Consider the following 17,533-nt stretch of genomic DNA (forward strand, 5'->3'; position numbering starts at 1 on the left):
TCTTTGTTGGCCCATTAGAAGTTTTACAATTCAATCCATGATTGATTGCTTGGATAACTTACTGTCACAGAGCTGCACTCATTTTCCGAATGCCAAGCGGACTCCTGAATATGCATTCGAGCGAGTATCTTCCAGCTACATTCCACATACGTATGTAAGTCGCTGTCGACGATCGACAGCGTTTTAAATTTCGCTCCAAATGGAAGTTGTTGAGCTCTCACAAAGACCCCCATATATCGTTAGCATAAGCGCAAGTATCTTTCGTGGATTTCCATATCTTTCGGTTCGGTTCGGTTCGGTTCGCCTGTCGTCGTACCTGTCAGTCCATTCAGGTTAAATCAATCATACACAAAGACTTCGGAACGGAGACCTGTCAACACGGTTCATTGTTTGCTTCAGAGCGGCATTTAATGAAAAAGACTGAACTCCAAATCGAAATCGAACTCCATGTCGACCAACCCCAACCCCCTCCTCCCCCCATCCCGCATTATAGCGCACTATGTGCTATCCTATCGATACCCATTTCATCCGCAGGCATACATAGATTGTAAATTTATGCGCGTATCTCACAGATAGTTCGTGCAGTTATTTGCATTTTTTCTCTGTGGCCATGTGGCTCTAACTATTGGCTGGGCATATATTTCACATACGGGTGGTCATTTAGCATATTTTGATATTGAGATTTATTGACAAGATTGGAACGTGGCTGCAGCTTTGTCGGCACTCGGCATTCGGCACCACAGCGGAAATGTTTCCGCCCCCACTGCCGCCTCAATTATGTCAATATGCGGTCCCTACTCTAAATTAATAGAGTTCGTACCCCGAAAATCGTATTGAATTTCACACTGGGCGCCCGTTTAGGCAACTTGACCGCACAAGAAACACACAAAATCCAGCAGAAATCAAGACTCAGAGCGTGCCATTGGAACAATGCCAAGTCCAGATAGATTGAATTTAGTGGGGAATTGAGTGGAAAGCACTGCAAACAATTGGAGATTTATAACAAAAACAATGTTTAAACAGGATTTGCCTGTTATACAGATTATTGTATGGTTACTTATAAAAACACCACTAAAACATTATATGTTTAAACTGAAACTAGTTTGCAGTTTAAGTAAAATGATTGTTGCTTAATAATTTAATATATATTGTATTTTTAATGGTTACACAATATGTCAATTTCTAATAATTTTAGCAACAATTATTTTGCAGTTATTCACCCTTAACGGATACTGATAAAACTTGCATCTAAAAATCTTTAAACATGTAGTGATACCATAAGGTTTTTAAATGATAACGCTCTGAAAAGTTGAATAGCCTATAAATTTTAAGCATTATTACCCATTTTCTCTTTGTGCAGGAATAGAAATGTATATGCTTTGAAACCTTGCAAAGTGCGCGGAATGTGGTCGCGTCATTGAAATGCGATACGAGACCTCCAACTAAAGAGATCGTGAGGAATTGCCCATGATTTCCATGTACACTGCTAGGGTTTCCAAGCTGTCACTCTGCGGTGGGTTCTTCTCTACTGGATTCGCACATTTCGAGGTAGTTGGTGCAATTTGTCTGGCAAATCGATCGCCACTGCTGAGAATGCGGAAACAGAGAATTCAATCCGCATGTCGATCAGGTTGAGGTCAGGTCTTTTCCTTTCCCTTTTCTCAATCAATCGGTAACCGAATACTTTCACGTATTTGAGGAGATCCTTTGTGCAGTGAGTCATTTAAAATCCTCCTGCTCTTCTAATGTGCCGGGGCGACACCCTGTGACCAATCACGTGATCTGCCTGCCTTATGGCCACTTAAATTGCAGTTTATGGAGGCGATCTTCGGGGAGGGACAACCTGTCAATGGCTGACACCTCACTTGTCGCCTGGCCTGATATGTGGGTCCGATGTGATGGAGCTGTCGCCGTCTTCCAAGAACTGTCTGCGGACTTTGCACCCCGCCAGAGATCCCCACCCAATACCGATCCGTTGGAAAACTGGGCGATTCGATTTATTTATGGCCCTAGATTGGTTCGCTTTTCCGATTCTGTTTGCGTGCCAGCCATCAAGTGCCACCCAAAACAAATAGGGGAAATCCCAAACTAAGAGAGGAAGCAACGAAAGTTAAATGCTCTCTTTATGATTTAACAGACTTTTGTGAAAGCTTTTGACTTTTTAAGTGTGAAAACAATTTAATTAATTTATATTAAAAACATTAAATTATTTATTTTATTATTCAAACTACAGATTACAGAAATATTTTAAAATCAATTTTCAATTAAAGTTGCATGAGGTTATTAATAGATATAATATTACTTTGTTCGTGAACAAGTGACTTTAAGATAAGCGTTGTCTAAAATTCTTCAAATCCTTAATCCCATTTACTTAAGGTAGTTTAACAACCGCCTTTGAATTTAACGTAAGTTAATACACCTCTTCATATAGTGAAGTTCTTACCTGATTTGTGGGCGGTCTGCAGCTACGAGAACATAATGCCAATGCGATCGATTTGGGGCCCAGGTCTCCTATTTATCTGTGGGATTCTCCCACACTCATAATTCACCCAGCGAATGAATTTGAGCTGCATTACCCACTAACCCAAATAGAGGAGACGCAAGACCGGGAAATTCTACAGATACATCAAAAGCACATCTAAAATAAAGCAAAGTTCAGACAACAGGGGATTTAAGGTTATATTTTTGTCTGCTGGTCCCAGAAAACAAGTCGCACAATCATACACGAGTACGCTAATATATATATATCAGCTCAAAGAGCTGGGAAATAAAACCGAGGCGCAGACCACGGGAGGATGTCAACAAGGCCCAGAAATGCCACAGCGCTCTGCTGACAGTAGCCAAAAAATATGTCATAAAGAGATACGGTCTGCGTCAATATTGACACAGTCAACAGGGGCGCTGAAAAGGGGGCGTGGCAGTCGGGGGTAGCAGTGGAAAGCTCTGTTGACTTTCCAACAGCTTCGCAATGGAAAGGTAGAGGGGCAAAAAGAGAGATTGCCCATTTGCTCACCTGCAAACAACTGGGAAGAGGTGACACTACTCCTCCTCCCACCTCAACCGACCGAAGGAATCACCAACCTCCGGATCCTCAACCACATAACCATTATCTCTGTCGCCATCAGCAAGGTAATTTTCATTGTTGTGCAGTAAGCGCCGAAGGGCACGTAAACCTCTAAATTTCATTCAGAAATCTTCAAATTTACTGGGCATGTTTAATACTCTAAGAAGTTTGTCCTTCTAGAGATTAAAAAAACTAAAGGCCGCATAAAATCCGTATAAAATTAAAATGATGCCAGAATAATGCTTTGAGGCTTTTTAAGAAATCTTTATACTTCAAAATGTCACGTTATTTTTTTAAAAATTCAAAACGTAACCATAATTTTTTTGCTTTCCCAGCAAGATTTTCTTAAAATTCCTTTTTAAAGTTCACATTATCCTTGTTCAACTAAGGATTGAACCTCGAATATACAATTTAATTTAATTGCTGTGGAACAGATAGAATAAGTCCATGTTAAAAGTTATAGTTTCTAAAAAGTCTATAATCTAATCCACTTATTTGGTCGAATAACTACCCACCTGAAATTGCTTATGTGTGTCCCTTGACATTTGCGGATTCTCCCGTCACATACCACAAACATTTAGCTGGCGTTCGGGTTAGCCAAGTCAAATTGTGCTACTTATTTGCCCTGCCCCATTGCCACAACAACAACGTTCGGAGAACAAGGAAAAATTCCCAAAATTCTTTTATCGCTGGATAAATATTTATGTTCCCTAGTGGTCCCTGGCGACTAAACCCCAAAATTCGACACGCGCATAAACAATGAGAGTGGGTGCAAAGTGGTGGTTTATTTGGGGGGACAACTCAGAACCCCCAGTGTGTGTGACCCATTTTCGAAGAGGGTATTCCTCTGTGGACTTTTGAGGCTCCTGATGATCCCTCAACCCCCTTCTAAATCCTTGTTAAATTATTCAATTTGTCATGTTTTGTGCCACGCGTTGCTTGGCGAGAAATAAAATTACATTACTTTCCACATGTACACGTGTGTTGGGAGGGTATGAGCGAGGTATAACGCGGAGAAAAACTTGGATTATTTTGTGTTAAAAATGTTTATTGTTAAAAAAACGTAATTTTCCCTGTCGACAAAATAAATTTATATGTACTAATTTGAATGTTTATTGAATAATTGAGAATATTGAGAATAATACTTCTAGTAAAAACCAAAGTGTGTTGTTTAAATGTATTCATTAAAAAAAAAAATTAATATAAAAAAAACGAACCAAGTCTTTGCAATTGGATGGTATTAACAAAAGGATAAGAAACAATACTGTAACCCCCGTGACTTCTTTAAATCCTTGAACCCTTCTAATATTAAAACCCATTATTAAGTTAATTTTTTTTTTCTGTGTAGTACTCTTTATTTTGTTGGAAGCTTGACCTGTGTTATATAGTTGTGACAATCTGATGTAATTGCGCTAATTGCAATTCATTATTCAAAGCGTACTCATGTTATCTCACTCCCACCAACTCTCCCCATCGCTGTTCAATGCGAGAAAGAGAGAGGGATATGGAGTGAACGAGCTGACAGAATGTCGAACAAAATATCCGCAGGATATACGCTTGTTGATTTCGCAGGAGACTTTGTCAGTTTATTTGCGCATTTATTTTTGGTATGGAGCTATTGCACAAACAGCTGTAAATACAGCTGCAAATATATGTGGATTCATATGCCTGATATACATCATCCACTTGTTTATTAATAATGAAAGCCACACATATTCGCTTATTTGCTTATTTACACGGGCAAGCTCATATATTGAATATAGAATGCCCGAGGCAATGGAAGAAAAGAGCTGGTATTAAGTTTCCCTTTTGTCAACGCTCGATTCGAAATTCATTTGCGTTATGCAATTTTCCTTCAAACAGAAGTGCTCTTCCATTCAACGGAACAAGGGAAATGGAGAAAGCACGGAAGGAGAGGCGGCGTTATGAACAATTTTAATTTCATTAAGTGCTAAAGTGCCGCGCAATACTTTCCAGCAGGAATAATAAGCCCAGCCACTCAACGCAGACGGAATACAACTTCGCCAACTCAACGCCCAATTCCCACCAAGCCCGCCCACATTTCATTACATTTTTTAACCACCCATTATGCTTGCATGTGGGATACCATTCGTTTTGGGGACTCGGTATCATAACTCCCTGATATCTCAAATTTATATAATTGAACGTTCGCTTCCACAGCGGAAGTTTTGTGTGTTCTGGTTAAATATTTAATTGCTTTATCTATTCAGGCAACTTAAAGGAAGTAATCTCCATTGTGTTTGCATTCCTCTGCATTTTCCACCCACTTGATTGTGTTCCAACCAGGTGTAAGAGTAACAGGTCGCTTTTGTCAAGACTTGGCGCACACTTGACCCAATTAGCGCAAGAATTCCGGAGTTTAACCCTCTCACAGACAAGAGCACCGAGATTCGCCAAGCAGAACACGCAAATATACACCCTCACTTTCATATAATTTCACCTTAAGCTATATAAATATTTTGGAAAGTTTTCTGGGTTACACGAAGAGAAATTCACCTGATGCTCCTGATATATATTGAAGGATTACTTAAGTCATGCATTTTAATATAAACATCTAACCAAAAACAAAACAAAACTATGTTTATAAGCTATGCCAAAAAAATAAATTTATCTTGAGAAATATTGAACATCACTATTAAAATTCTAGACATCAAATTCAAAATTGTTCTTTTTAAATTTGTAATTAATAAAATTTAAAAAAAAAACATACCTTAATTGAAAATCACTTAATTTCAAAATAATATTCATAAATTTCTTGTTAGTGCGCATGGAAAATTTAGAAACATGGGGCTGTTACCCAAAAGAAAAGAGGATGAGGGGGAAAATGGGGTGGTAAGTTTTGAGCACCGGAGGAGCTGGAAAATTAGACAGGTGGGTTTTTGGGGCTTACAAGAAGAATAGTTACGGTAACTTAACCTCATTTAAATATTTTTCTGAGCTGGCATTGTTGTTCGCATCTATTCTGGTTATTCATTCCTTTCTTGGCTTCATCTTATTTTTTTTTGGGACTTCCCCTACCGAAGGTGGGCACATCCAGTGTTTTCTCCGCGCCCCAGCCCTTTTCTCAGGTGCATCATCATACATTTTTCTTAATGCCTCGCGCACTTCACCATAAAGTAGCACAGGGCAAGTGGATGATGGCGGGAGAAGGGGGCCACAGTGGGTTAAGGGGGCAGTGGAGTGTTAGCCACGGAGTTGGGCGGGGGGGGGCGAAAAGCAACGGTTGCACTTTGTATTCAAGTACAACGAAAATTGTTGTAAATTAGTAAAAATGTACACATCCCGGGGAAGAGGAGAGCACGATGTTGGGGCACAAAAGGTGAACAGCGGAGGCGGGTGTTTTCCAGCGGGCGGGGCAGGGGGGCAAAGATAAGCGGCGAGTGGCCAGTGAAGAGGCTGCTCTGCCGGCTACCAACCTACGCAATTAAGCGCAGTCTGAATAAGGGGGAGACCCATCTCTTCACCCCCCCTCGTACCTCACCAATGGGAGCGAAGGGGACAGAGCGCCCGTCCCGATAGCTTCCTCTCTCTCTCACTCGCTCCCTTTTTGGGGCTGGAAGTAAAACGTTCATTGTTTGCATTAAGGCCGCAGCTGCCTGCCCTATAACACACAGAAAGAAACAAGTAATACACATTTTGGAAACCTTAAAAGAACTTTTTTTTAAGAGATGAAAACCCCAGAATGTTTTATTCTTAAATATAAAGATATTTAGTTTTTAATGTTGAAGAAATGGATTATAAAATAATAATAATTATCCAATACAGTAAAAATTTGCAAATTAAAAAATATACATATTGTTTTTTTTCCTACTTTTTAATACATTAAAAAAATATAACAAAAATAAATTATTAATAAAACTAGTGAACTAACTGAAGGGATCTATCAGCTATAAACTCAGCCATTTGTGTTTAATGTAAGTTTAATTAAAGAAAAAAATCCAATAAAATCTTAAGTGAGCAAACACAGAAAGAGAAATAATAATTTTATTACGTATTTTTTTTATTTTAAGTATTTAATTTAAACATCATTAAATTTCGCGTTCGGTAAAATTGTAAAATTTCAGTTTAATTTCAAATTTTATTTCATTTATATTGTTCCGAATATCCAATAGTAAACAATTACAGTTTAACAGTTCAATGTATTTGTCTTGTAAATAAACAATTTTAGATTAACTTTTATGAATCGGATTTAATACTTAAATATCTAAGCATGCATTTTTTAAAGTGCACCTACCCCAGGCCCTTGCCACTTTCCAGCACTTGGCCTTCTCAGCACTTGAGCAACTGCTTCTGCTGCTGCTGCTTCCAAAAAGGCTTTCGGTAACTTAGTTTCCGTCGCTTTTTACAACCTCATGTTTGCATTTTACCTCAACGACGAATGCTTGGGGTCCACACAACAACATCATCTAAAAATAAAAAAAATAAAATATATAGCAACAACAAGAGGTAGCTCCACAAGTGGGTTGTCAAGCAGACCAAAGTTGTTGTCAAGAGAAGTTGTAAAATGCTTCCCAAGTAATAATATACAACAATTTCGTAGCTGGAAGTGGATTTGGAAAGCAAAATGCTTGCACAAGATAAACATTTTGTTTTCCGCTCTGCTTTTATGTATTTTTGCCCTGCTCACACAGTTAAATACCAAATTGCAGCAAGAAATTGGTATGAAACGACACTATTGAACTGAAGATTCTGAAGATCAGAGTTGTTAGCTGCTTTCGGGTTTAATCTTGGGATTAGGTATTAATGTCTTTTTATGGCCCTGATCTCGTGTTTTATAGCCGATATATAAAAATGTGCTATTCAAGCTCATCTCTCTTCCCATTTTATTCGGCTTGAACTTATTTGTGTGATGAATTCTGGAAGTTAATCCGCCTTATAAGCTCATGGAAATTATTTACCGGCCTCTTTCTTCCTTATCGCTGGTGAAAATGAAAGTGTGTATTTTTCTTTGAATGGTCTTTATTTGTTATATTTTTATCTGCTCGAGATAAGCTTTTGATGCCCTTTACACAGAGCTCGAGAAAGCCTCGTAATCTGTAAGCGAGCTCAGCGAATTGCGTGGTCGATTTATGGCGTGGATTTATGGACTGATCTCTAAATAAGTCTCGCGGCTGTAAACACCCACCTCGGTGCCAGAGTTGCCATAGACAGGTGTGATTCTTGGCCAAAGGTGTTGATGTGATTATTATGTAATCCACACTATTAACTTGACTGACCAAGGTTTTAATATCCAAAATTAATTTGAATTCATTTTATTTTTATGGAGACGACGATGCTCAAGGGTAATCCCTAATACTTCCCTTATCTAGTGTCTTGCATTACCCAACCATCTCAGTCCACGTTTTCTCGAGCCCATAACAATTTCCCCAACATCAAATTTAATGAGATTTTAATTTTTGTGCCCAGCGTATTTTCCAATTGATGGCTGTCGGGGGAGTAGCGGATGTGGAAGAGGAGCTCACCTGGGATGGATATTGGGATACGTATCCCTACCTCCATAAAATGGCATAAGGGCAAATAAATATTTCAAATAGTCATAAATATTGTTGATTGCAGGAGGGAAGGGGCAGGGGGCAGGGGCATGGTGGTTGGGGAAAAGGAAGACCTTTTAATTAAGGCAATAAAACGGAAATCGACCACGTAACCTAAGGAAAACATAAAGTTTACATTAAATCCACTTAATGTTCGAACAAAGTGCCGTGAATGTCTTCTTTATCGCCACGTGCTTCAGGTTTAGGTCCGAGGCCCGCCCCCTTTTTCGACCTTCCGCCCCCTTGATTGTTGATTTTTTGCTCGTCTCTCTGTTATGGCGACCTAAAGCCGCAGGGTCGGGGTAAGTTCCACAGAAAACAACCTGCTGAAATAGGACATTAAGGCTGATATTCTTCTAGGAAGTTTTTTTTTAATATTTTAAGATTCCAAAATATATTACTTGGGACAGAAATAATTCACCTTAACAATACATTTTGACTGGATTTTTTGATTCGAATTATACAGATTTAATACAATCGGACAATAAGTCTATTAAATCATTTAAATTTAAAAATGTATTATTTAAAAAAAAACTTTATCACGCGATTAAATATGCACCATATTTTGTCAACGCCGCTATAGCTCTTTGTTCCGTTTTATTTTTTCATCTGTACAAAAGCTTGTCTCCTCGAGGCAGCTTATAACTCAAAATGCTTTTGGCCAAGTGAGCAGCATGTTCATGATGTCCTGCCACCTGGACTAACGCCTTTTCCCCTTCAGGAATGCCTTCATATTTGATTTTTATTAGCCTTCCACTGAGGCCGTGTCAGAAGTTGACGCCTTTGGCGTTTTTCGCCACCCATTCGTATCATCCGGCCACATTCCAATTCGCTCATCATCACACTTCATCATCGTCATCTGCAGTCCGGCTGGTCATAAAAACATTTGGACCCAAGGTTGTCCAATGTTGATGTAAGTATAAATTAAATATTTCGTGCATTAACGCTCGAGTGTTTATTTTTGCCTCCGGGGACCTCTTTTCTCTTACCGAAAGCAAGAGAGAGAAAGCAAACCGAGAAGGAAACTCATTAAATTAGCTATGTCGATTTTAATACCCCCTCACCTTTTTTTCTTTCCATTCATTTGCTTGCCTAGGTGTATTCATGAATAATTCACCCGGAGTTGGCAGAGGGTATGTCTATCCGTCTGATCTGACTCCACAGCACTGGGTTAAGCCTGACCTCCTTCAAAACTCCCAAGTCCACTCACTCTTCCTAGTTTTATTTATTTCACATTTGTGTCGATCAGCTAATTGAAGTGACCCTGGGCACGAATCAGAATCAGCAAGAACAAGGAACAGATAGGCGTGCACTTGGTCACACTAGTACGTAAAACTTTGATGTTGGTCACACTATTGAAATTATTTTTTTTATTTCAATGTGGTACTTTGTGCAAAATGAGTGTTTTACCTAGTTTTGTTATTAAGTTGACAACAATGCAAATGATTAATTATTTTACTTTTTAAGTGCTTCGATCTTAGTGTCATTTAACCTAGATAAATCTATCACTTAATGTTACCTTGATGTTCCCTAAAAGGGCATTCCGAATTCGAAGTCGACTGAAAAGCAGGTAAGTTAAGTACAACTGTGTCAGACAGGCCAGAGAGGGCGGCAGGTTGGAAAATCCGGACGGAGGCTGACCTCTCTGACTTTTCATGACCCAATGACACTTTGACTAATTGAAAACTGTCAAATTGCAAGTCGAATGCGGTGGTCTCTAGTCTCTCCACCTGCCTTTCCGCCTTCCCTCTCCTCATCATTTCTGCTGCTGCTTGGCTTCTTAATTGAATTAACTCATTAGACGTAAATATCTGTATATCCATCTATGCACTTCGTCCACTCCTGCTGAGGTCTTGGGTCTACCTACGAGCTGACAAACAAAATAATTCAAGCATTTTTCATTCGTATGTCTATGCCGGAGTGTGTGCCAAACATTTTGGTCAAATGTCATTTTGCACAAACATTGCTTACATCTGATTTCGGATGGGTATGCTCTGGGATTTATTAATGACATTTCGAATTGGGGCTAACATTCATTTAATTTATTTGAGCTCCCCTCCCCCAAATGACCACATTTTATGCATTGTGACAGTTGATAAACCTGGCGTAGATTGAATATCTCTCGGTTATTTGTGAATTGCCTGCCAGTGGATATAATTAATAGCTCGTTGCGATGCGACAGACGCATTTTGCAGCTGTCACAGAAACAATTTGAACGAAGTTAAGATATGTTAATCCAAGGAAACCCACTTTTCAGTGGCAGATAGATAAACATTGCTTGGACACCTACTTTATGATGGGTAAACGCCTTCTGAGAAGCTAAACAAAATCAATTTCCCAAGAACTTTTGATAATCCACAGCTTGATGGGTTAACTCCTCGTTACCAAAGTTTCAGTCCATTTCACTGTGGACCACCAACTAAATAAACCGAAATCTGTTCACATTTTTTATATAAATGGGCCTCGTTTTTCTGATTGCCATTTGCGGATTATCTTTTCGGTCTGATTGAGAAACCTCGCTCTCCTTGAGGCAGGACTGCCGTTTGTGGGCTCATAACTGATGATGATGATTCCATTTGCGGTTTGAATAATTTTCATAATTTAAATAACAGCCCTTCGCCCCCAACCGGCTGCAATACTCAGACAGATAGTCAGTCACTCAGCCAGCTAGTCCGTCAGGATACTACTCACTCCTCTCGTTTATTTTGGCCAGAAGGAGTGCTGCAAGCCGAGACAAAAAACAAAAGCGAGAGTGTAAATCACGGGGCGAAATGATAAATGGAGCAACGACTTGTTACGCATAAATTTTTGGCCAAACTGGAGGGCAAGGATTGAGGAGTTGAGCCGGGGACGTCATGTGCGAAGTCCTCCGACTATGCCACTTTCTCTCTGTGAAAACAATATTTCATTACATTTACATATTCTCACTCAATTTTCATATTTTCGCATTCTCGGTGGGGATTTCGATGGCGCAGGGAGTCAAGTGGATCTTGTTGTGCCTGCGCCTTTTGTTTCCATTTTATGGTAATGCCGCCGAGGTCCTTATTCCTTCTTTCCTTTTCCCCTCTGACATTTCCCACTTCCCACATCCCGTTTTCCGCCCACACCGCCCGCACCGACCACTTGCACAGTGGCGCCCTCAAGTGTCGGTTCCTTCGCATTTCGTATGTCAGCATTTTAAATAGGCTTTTCATGTTCGAATTTTATTGTATTTTTTACGCCTCACATCGGCCGAACTTCGCTCCGTTTTGTTTTGTTTTATTTTATTTCATTTCACTGTATTTTTTTCGCCAGTGTCCTCGAGTCGCATTGCCATGTCCGCAGGCTACATTAAATTCCGCAAGTTGTATGCAAAGTCAGGCCCCCGTCTTTCAACTCTCAACTCTGGCCTGGCTTTATTTAATACAAATATTTTGCTTGTGGGAGACAATTGTTTGGCGGCCCGAGTGTCCTTCGGTCTCAGTGTCTGTATTTGTATCTGTGGCTCAGTCCGTTGGTGCGGGTGGGCGTGGCTCCTTGTCCTGACCACATCCCTTGAGCTAAGTCTGAGGCTTGCAAAGACAACATATACCTGCTGGAAGAACAGCTTTTCTTTTAAATAGCACATTGAAAACCAAGTTACTTTTTTAAGACGGTTTGATTCTCAGCCATAGAGACAAAAGGTCCTGCTGGATGTGGTAGTGAAAATGGTTTGCGTCCACAGGAAAATAACCATGTTCGTTATTAATATAACAAAATGTTAAGAACGAAATTTTAATAAGCCGAAAAATAAAAACACAAAATGAAGAAAATGAAAAACTAAAAAAGAATGTTAAATTAAAAATAATAAATAAAATATTAATTAAAAAATTGGGAAAATTAAAAACAAAATAATGTTTTTTCCTATTACAAGAAGTTACTTTAACTGAAACTCAGGCTCTATAACCCTTTTAATGGAAAAATGTAAAAATAGTTTCCAATGATAAAATTAAAAAAAATCGATTTCTTCAACCGCGGTGTTAATTTATCTACCGCAAACTATTGAGGCGATTATGGGAATCCCGGAGTCCAATTAATGGGAAACCATATTTCTGATTTTGTGTTCTTAATTTTGTTTTTTTAGTCTTTATTCTCAGAATTTTTTTATCCTGCTATGTCTATGCCAAAGAGGTAAAATTTTGATTACGCTATTATGCAGTTACGTTTGATTTTTCCTAAATACAATAATAATAATAATAAACTAAAAGATAATAAGGCAAAATCAGGTCATGTTTTTTAATGAAACTTATATACAAGAAAAAAAAAATTTAATGATAAACTGAACAGCATAGAGAGAGCATAGCGAATGCGTGACTTTTTTGTTTCCGGAGGACATTTCCTTACCATGTACAGAATTTATTTCTGATTCCTGCTTTTTCATTACTTCTTGTTGCCTTTATTTAAAATAAATAAAATGCCCAAAGGCTTAAAAATCGGCACACAGCTGCAGATTCCGCAGGACATCACAGCAAAGTCGTACGGATACACACCCACACCAGTCACCGCGTTACAATCTCGCAAAAAAATGCTTCGATCCGGGAAAAAAATCGTGAGGGGAAATAACACAACAAATATAAAAAAGGGTGGAGAAAACGGGAAGTTACTGGATGGTTGGGGGTATTCTGCCGAGTTAACGTGGGCGAGAAGCCCGAGCCAGAGTCAACGAATATTTCATTCGTCATAAAAACATTTTGCAATAATTTTTGCATTTCACTCGACCAACTGCTCACGGCTTGTCCTTCTCCTTATCCCTCTTATCCCTCTCACATTTTCCCTCATTTATCATTGCTGAAACAGTGTTGTGCTTTTAGTATTATAAAAAGTAGCTATTATTATGTTTTTCAAGTACAAATGAGAGTCGTATGAATATTAAAATCTTTAAAGAAATGAAATTTTTTAAAGTTTAATTAACTTCCTAAGTTAACTCATTATAACTCAAAACACATTTGCTGGCATTCTGAAACGGGTTCTTTTTGAAGCAAATGGTGTTTGAAGTTGTTACTATAGGTTTAAAAGGGTTCATTTCGAAGTTTATTTATTTAATTTCTTAATAAAATTATGTTTTTGGTACTTAATTAAAGTGGCTGAATAAATAATACAGGGTCAGTCTTTTATCCGCCTTATGATAAACTTCAATACTTTTGTTTTAGGTTTTAAAACAAAATGTCAATACATAAAAGCAAATCAAACATTTGCATTATTTTAATAACGATTAATTAATTCTGAGTTGTACAAATTAATGAATTTTTTAACAGCTCTATGCGTAACTGAATTAAATTTTTATATATTTTCATGATTCAAACAATGCTGCTTTACTTGACTGTCAGTGAAAAAAAGTTGACAAATATACAATAATCAATAAATCTGGCTATATTAAACATCAAAATGGTCAGCACTAACTAAAGGCGGGTCATAATATACACCAAAAATAGCGTTGTAAGTAACTGAAGTGTGGGAGGAAAAGGAAAAGGTGACCAAGTGACAGACATAAGAGGAACGGAGTCAGAGTATGTGTGTGCTTTACGTTTGGTTTACACGGTTTGGTTTGGTTTGGTTGGGTTGGGTTGGGTTGGGTTTGACTTGGGATGGGATGGGCTGAACTGAGTGGGATTCCTTCTGCTGCTGCGGCGTTGCACAATAAACCTTGCTTCCTGGCAACGCAATCCTTCGTAAGCCACTTCACTCCGCCAACCACCGGCGCGAACCGAACCTTTAACTCACTTCAAGTTTCCTTAGTGCTCCTCGGCTTGTTGGTCAGTGTTGCAGGATTTCTTCAAGTGCTGTTCTGGTTCCTGTTCCTTTTGCGTTTAACTTTGCTGTTTGTTCTGGTCTAAAACCTCCCTCAAGTGACCTTTTGTGACCTTAACGCTTCCTATACCTTTATTTTTCTTTTTTTTGTGATTGTTTTACAACTCTTATTGATAATAGGTCAACAAATCTTATTAAAATATATTATATATACACTTAATTTAACGATTTATGTAACAAGCTAGTTTACATTTAATTAAATAGAAGAATTTAGACAAGCACTAAACTCAATTAGTTCCGGTGCCAATAAACAGCACATTGTTATTGTCCTCTAGTTAGCCAAATGTTGGTAATGTGTTTGAAACCCAGATCCGGCAGAAAGGTGTGTCCCTCTTTCCCCGCCCTATTCCTCTTTTCCGTCTCGTTCCGGCTATGTTCTGTCTGTTCCCTGTCGCCAGTGCAATTTGGCCCGAGTGCGTCCCAGATATGATCAGAATTGACACTCGGCCAGTGAAATTTGTGCCTAATTTGAGGCCTCAGCGGGAGCTAGCCCGGTTCCTGTGCCTTTTCCCTCCTCGCTCTTCCCGTCCTTTGTGCCATGTAACATCTAAACAAAAGATTAGCTGCAGTCAAGTCACCAGAGGGAACTGCACTCAGAAAAATGATGGCTGTACTTTGTTCAAGATATTTATCTGATAGTGAAAGTCTTTGCAAATATATTTCTTTTTAATATTAGAAAATGTCTTGCAACTCTTTGGTTACTGTTTGAATGCTCTCTGTTTATTATTTATTTATAAATTTGCTGACAATTCCGTTTAAGTTATCTTAAATTCACAACATTTAAAAGGTTTTCTTAAATTGGTAAAGTCTTTTTTAAAGTGCTGGGACCACACATTGGAAATGACACGAACTGCAGTCATCTAAGGATAGATGAATGGAGGAGGGCTGGAGGGGATGGGGCAACATGTGCACGCGTTTAATGGCAGAAAACACAACAGAGCCGGGCAAAAACAATTGTCAACAGACGTGGAAACGTGACCAACGAATTTTACGCACAATTTCACTTTATGCCAGAGTGTCCGAGGGTAACAAAGCCGGCCAGCGAGTAGGAGACCCTTTGACAATGGCCAGCGAAAAACAGAATCTCCTCGGCCACACATTTATTGTTTAGAGCATGGCTGGCCCAATCCTCATCCTCGGTTGCGGAGTCCATTCGGGAAATCCAATTAGCCATTGACTGACTCTTGAACAGCGAGCTTGTTGACCAGGAAGTCGGCTTCCCGATCGGAAAATATGATTCATATTTGCCCACTTTATTTGCCTGACACTTTTCGCTCTAATCGTAAAAGGTAATCGCCACTGCTCAGGCGCCTCGCTTTGTATTTCACTTTGTAGTCGGGGAATTTTGACTTATGTTTCTTGGGATCGCTTCCTCTTCGATTGCCGATAATTGCCTAGAAGCCAACAAGGCACCGTCTTTTCGCGTCATTTCGCGTCTTTGGTCATGCCTGAACTATCCACAAATGGGTAAACCGAGCCCAAGAACGAACTTCCCTCGTTCGTTGACATCCTCTGGGTTTGGACTATCGCTAGTAAGTGGGAGGAAGTTTGCCTGGTTGTGCGTGGAATGGTCAAGTGTCGAATTGGTTATGGGTTACGTTGGGAATTGTGGGGGAGCTGCATAAAATCCTAATGTATTTGAGATTCGTGGAATTCAAAAAAAAAGAAGCTATTTGGTAAGAGGAGAGCAGGAAAAGCTTTTATGACTTGGCTAGAGAACTGGTATTGATGTTGTCAACTTTATTCAATTTCCTACACTAAAAACAAAATTACAGTTCAGATGTAGTTGGCAAAATCCAACTCAACTTCTTCTGGGTGTTTTATTGCTTTTAACACATTAAAAATAAGAACACTGCAAACAATTTGTTTGTAAGCTGACAAACGTTAAAGTTAGCTCAAAATCGTTATCATTGACAGAGCTTAAAAATATATATTTCTAAATAAATTACATTGGTTTTATATTTCTCAACTGGAAAGTGGATTATTTGGAGGCTCGTAATTTCACCTTCACTTCCATTTCCATTGCAAATGATATGTCTCCGTTCTTGACTTGAATCCCCCGGCCAACTCGCATGTCCAACTTTTTGCGGCAACACATGTTTCCCATTAGCCAATAGAAGAGGAAAAATATAAAAAGTTTCACCCGATGCGGACCTTGTCGTCTGCTCACATTTCAGACTCCGACTCCGGCCGACAATGAGATGTGCCGCCGCAGTGTAGTTGTGGTGGTTGTTGTTAATGATGATGTTGACACAACTTGTTAACAGAATAATTTATGCGACACTGACTGGCCAAATGCTTTAAAAGAAACAAAAACAAAGTTGCAAGGAGCGGAGGAATCTATTGCATATTTAATGGCGGCACTAGAGGAATATCTTTCCCGTCCGGAATCCGGATGCACGTGCTGAAGCTGAACCTAGAGATCAAATTAAGAGCAGCGCCAGTGCTTTGGGCGGATTTCAAGGCTTTGGGGGGCTCGGGATTTGCCGCCTGTTTTTTGTCATTTGTCAACGTCGCCAGTTTCAAGATTTTAGCCAAGCTGCAGACTCAGCTTCGGATTCGAGTGTAAAAAATGATAAACGCATTCGCTTATGATGTGTAGAGCTTTCATAAATCATGCTCTTCAAAGTTGCTGGTGGTCTTTCCACTGCGAGTGCCGCAAATTTGCCTCGGCCAAGAGATCACGAGGAAAAGCAGAAAATACCGAGAGACAGGGCTAAAATACGCAGGACAGAAGACAGAGGGCAGGGGTCAGAGGTCAGAGGTTGCCACGCGACAGCGCTTAGACAAACAAGTGTCGTTTTTGGTTCCGAGTTGAAGATTATGATGGTTGGCAATGCAGTAGTTCCGGCGATTTACGAGCTCCAAGTGGGTCACCAACTAGTCAGAGGAGCTTCAGTTTGTATTTTAGAAGTTGGTTAGGTAAATGACAGAAGAATTTAGGGTGCCCTTAACAAATTCCGTTTGTTCAAAGCGGCAATAGACTAGAAAAGAAATACCTGTTCTCAAACATTTTCTACCTTCTTGAACATATTAGCCTTTAATAACCTAAACGAAAATTATAAATTGAAACTTTTCTTTTGGAAAAATT

The sequence above is a fragment of the Drosophila elegans genome, unplaced genomic scaffold (assembly GCF_018152505.1).
Source record: "Drosophila elegans isolate 14027-0461.03 unplaced genomic scaffold, ASM1815250v1 contig_520, whole genome shotgun sequence".
NCBI classification, from domain to species: domain Eukaryota; kingdom Metazoa; phylum Arthropoda; class Insecta; order Diptera; family Drosophilidae; genus Drosophila; species Drosophila elegans.